Source organism: Wasmannia auropunctata, unplaced genomic scaffold, assembly GCF_000956235.1.
Source record: "Wasmannia auropunctata unplaced genomic scaffold, wasmannia.A_1.0 LD336085.1, whole genome shotgun sequence".
In the NCBI taxonomy this organism is placed as follows: Eukaryota; Metazoa; Arthropoda; class Insecta; order Hymenoptera; family Formicidae; genus Wasmannia; species Wasmannia auropunctata.
The window spans coordinates 159,940-163,931 of record NW_012026805.1 but is presented as its reverse complement, the minus strand read 5'-3'; the positions used below and the strand labels follow the sequence as shown (position 1 = coordinate 163,931).

Below are 3,992 nucleotides of genomic sequence, written 5' to 3'. Positions count from 1 at the left end.
TGCTTCTTTGCTCCAAAACATTATTCATATTTCATACTAAGTGCACACACATAATTATGAAGAGTGCACAAATAATTATGACATGTCCGAACTTCGATTGGTTATATAGAGAGCTAGACAAAATTTTAAATGCGAGAAACAGATACCAACAAACGTTATCTAGCAGCAGTATTGTAAGTATTCATATATAATTTAAATCTAAAAAACTATATCTTTTTACCGAAAAGTTGTCGTAAACGTATGACATTTTTTATTGTCAATATTTTGTTAGCAACGAGCTACAATTAAAAAATATCATAGCTTGAAGACATATACGCAACAATGAATGAAAATCATAACATTATGTTTTGTTGCCGACATATGATTTCATCATAATGCTCAAGATAGAACCTTTAATTATTTATTGCTGACATGTTGCTTACATGTTGCCGACAACATAATGTACCACTATTGCTAACCATTTGCTTTTGAAATTTCATTAACTGTTTATACGTATAATTAAGCTGTTATAATGTTGCTGCATTCATAATGTGTCCTTTTTTGATGTCAGTAAATGTATGTCAAATATGCAACAACTGATCATGCAATGCATTAGTTTACTCGATATGATTAATCACGCTTGGTTATCTGGGTTTTTAAGAAAAGTTTTCTCGAAAGCGATCGAAATTACGATCTTGTTTTCCATGATTTTGTCTGTTCATCTTCGTGACTTACAGGCATCGAGAAGCAATCGTGTCCGTATATAGTGTCGGCGCACCGACATCGTATCAGTAAGGCTGGAAGATCTGTTACCGCCGCAGGTTTACCCATTCTTCCAGCGTTCCACAGTGGACACCCTAGAAAAATTCCAGAAGGTGGAAGCATTTTGAATCGAACAGATGGAAATAGTGATACAACTATTCGACAATGAAATCGTACATAAAATCTGCAGCCCAAATATATATATATATATATATATATGTTTCTCTTTATTCTTATATAACCTTCTCGGTTTCTCCTCTTAATTCCTTATAATTTCTTATTATTGTGTCTATATCACATCTCTTAATTTATACATTCATCACGTTTCTATTAATTATGTTCTTTGTATTTTTTAAAATTAATTTACTGCTGCAGTCGACAACACGCCGCTTCAAGGATAAAAAATACAAGATTCTGAAGAGCCGGTACTGGGTGCAGCAGCGCGATTTGAAAGTGGCGACGGAGAAGTACATGATGAATTTGAAAAAGGAGTATGAGAAGCTGCAGCTCGCCGAGATGCAGAGGAAACTCAATTCCGCGTGAGCAGACGCCGTACGTCATACTCCGACACCTCATCCATGCGTCACTCGAGTACAGGGTTGACAGGGTAATGTGCGAAAAGCTTTGTAATATAAAATATATCTAATATAAAACGAACGAACGATACTATATATCTCCGAAAATACCGAAAATACTTTTAATAAATTATCTATTGAATGGTGTATAATTTTATGACATATCACAAAAATGAATTTCACAAGGAGATCCGTTTTCTTCGAACAAGATCGGAAAAAACGGATCTCCTAATTGTGAGATTCATTTTTGCGATGTCAGTAATTGTAACACAAAATTATACACCATTTAATAGATAATTTATTAAAAGTATTTTTATATAAGCGCAATGATATTGTAGTGTATCATAATTCTTATTGCTGTTTGTATAGATACTCTATCGTGGAATCGCTGAACTCTATGAAATCCGTCACAACACCCATGAATATAACACCCATCATGCCGCTATCGCCAGATTTAAAGAAACACGAAGTATAGTAGAACCGTCGATGGTTTTCGCGTACCCCGCCAACCGTAAACCTTCGAAATCTATCGTTTCCTAAATATATCGTATCGAATTGAGTTAGCATTATAAGACATTATCTCATATCAATTTATACACAAAATCATATTTCTCATAATCTAAATTTATTTCACGGGAGATACAAACTTTACATACTAATTCATGTATGTTCTACACTTTTCTTCAAATCTTCAATCTTCTTCAACTTCTCATTGGCCTTTCATATGGCATATCTTTTGCAATGGTATTATTATTTAAGAAATTGAAATGTATCTTGTGTTCTCTTCGGTTGTCCTTCTTCGACAATATGGATATGTTTTAGTTCTGAAACAATTCCACAGATGAAGCTAAACAGTTTCGTGTGCAAGCAATAGAAAAAACTTTCGGGAGTTATATAGGCAGTGTTCCAAAATTCACTGATAATGCTGAAAATCTATAGGTCACGTAACGTAAACTATATATTTTTTCAGTGCTAGCAGTGAATTTTGAAACAGCCATAAAAGCTTCTTTGAATAATAGACAAAAAGAAAGAATTGAGAGAATGCAAAAATATTTGATGCACTTATCCAAATCACCTTTCGAGCCATTGGATTAAACACACATGATGAAAAACATGCCCTGCACACGGTGTGCAGACAACCTCGCTGGATGGTTCTAGCAAATCGTTACATATCGCGAACATTATATTCATCTTATTGCTGATGGAAATGCCGTTGATGGAAATTCGATCCCTGATGAAAAATTTTTTCTGAATTTTTTTGAAAATTTCGCTGAAAAAATCTGAAAACATTTTTCAGGGATTTTCAGTAAGAATCAGAGCCTTTTTCAAGAAAATTCAGACTTTCAATGATATCTCCGAAAATCATTTATAAAGTATCTAAAAGTTATTGAATTTCGCTGAAATTCGAGATTTTAGTGATGCTGAAAATTATATACTTTCATGGTTTCTTACTTTTCAGAGACTGTCAGCGATTTCTCTGAAAATCATTCACAAGTGTCTGAAAATCTTTGAATTTCGCTGAAATTCTAAAATTTAGAGATCATGTCTCTAAAAATTATATTTTCATGGTTTCTCATTTTTCAGAGACTTTCAGCAATTTCTCTAAAAATTATTTACAAGTGTTGAAAAGTCTTTAAATTTCGCTGAAATTCTAAAATTTAGAGATGTCTCTAAAAATTATATTTTCATGGTTTCTCACTTTTCAGAGACTTTCAGCGATTATTGCTCCGAAAATCATTTACAAGTGTCGGAAAGTCCTTGAATTTCGCTGAAATTCGAGAATTCAGTGATGTCTTTAAAAATTATATGTATTTTCATGGTTTCTCATTTTTCAGAGAGTTTTGGCGATTTCTCTGAAAATTACTTCCAAGTGTCGGAAAGTCTTTTTGCTGAAAATTTAGAATTCAAAGGTATCCAATCAGCAGCAATTATGTATTTTTAAATGGTTTTTTAACGTTTTTTTTATTAATCATTGATTTCTTGAACTCATTTTAGAAAAAATATTTATTTAACATTTACTTAATATTTCTTTTTTATTAAATATTTATTTACAATATAATTATTTCTAAAAAACGTTTTTTAAATCTTTATTTAATATTTTTAAGTATTGATTTTTCATGAATTATTTATGTGACAAAATTATTTCAGTAAACATTTTTTTAACATTTATTTTTGTAAATATTTATTTGTCATTAATTTGACATTTGAGACAATAATTTCAGTATACGATTTTAATATTAATTTTTAATTTTATTCTATTTTTTTATAAATATTAAAATTTTATGTTTATAAATTTTAATATTTATATAAAAATATATTTTTATTTTATTAATAACTTTATTGATCTGATCTATCACGGATAATGTATAGTCAATAACATTGAGTAGTCATAGATCATCACGATCAAGTGTCTGCAGTTCCTCACAGAAAGTCAAACAAAGTTAGTGGCGGTAATAGCTTGGATGGGTGACCGTTAGATTTAGATATTTAATTATTCTGCTTAAAATTTCCGATTAAAACCAATTGACAACCCTGTTTTAAAACTTTGATTAAAATTGATTTTCAAAATTGGAATCAGCTTTAATCGAATTAAAATTTTGCCATTTGATTTTATTATGTAGAGGAAATTTCTGAAAATCTCTAAACAATTCTCTGAAAAAAGATCGGAAGAGCACA

General features: G+C 30.7%; 2 long non-coding RNA genes across 2 annotated transcripts; one reads left to right on the top strand and one right to left on the bottom strand.

Moving 5' to 3' along the window:
• Positions 1-53: 53 nt before the first annotated feature.
• On the top strand, positions 54-1,831 carry LOC105448407. Its single transcript, XR_974240.1, has 4 exons — positions 54-173; positions 717-914; positions 1,117-1,348; positions 1,686-1,831. It is a non-coding gene; the product is annotated as an uncharacterized LOC105448407 (long non-coding RNA).
• A 93-nt stretch (positions 1,832-1,924) lies between these two features.
• LOC105448408 lies at positions 1,925-3,313 on the bottom strand. Its single transcript, XR_974241.1, has 2 exons — positions 2,392-3,313; positions 1,925-2,140 (listed from the first exon to the last, which is right to left on the bottom strand). It is a non-coding gene; the product is annotated as an uncharacterized LOC105448408 (long non-coding RNA).
• Positions 3,314-3,992: the final 679 nt, after the last annotated feature.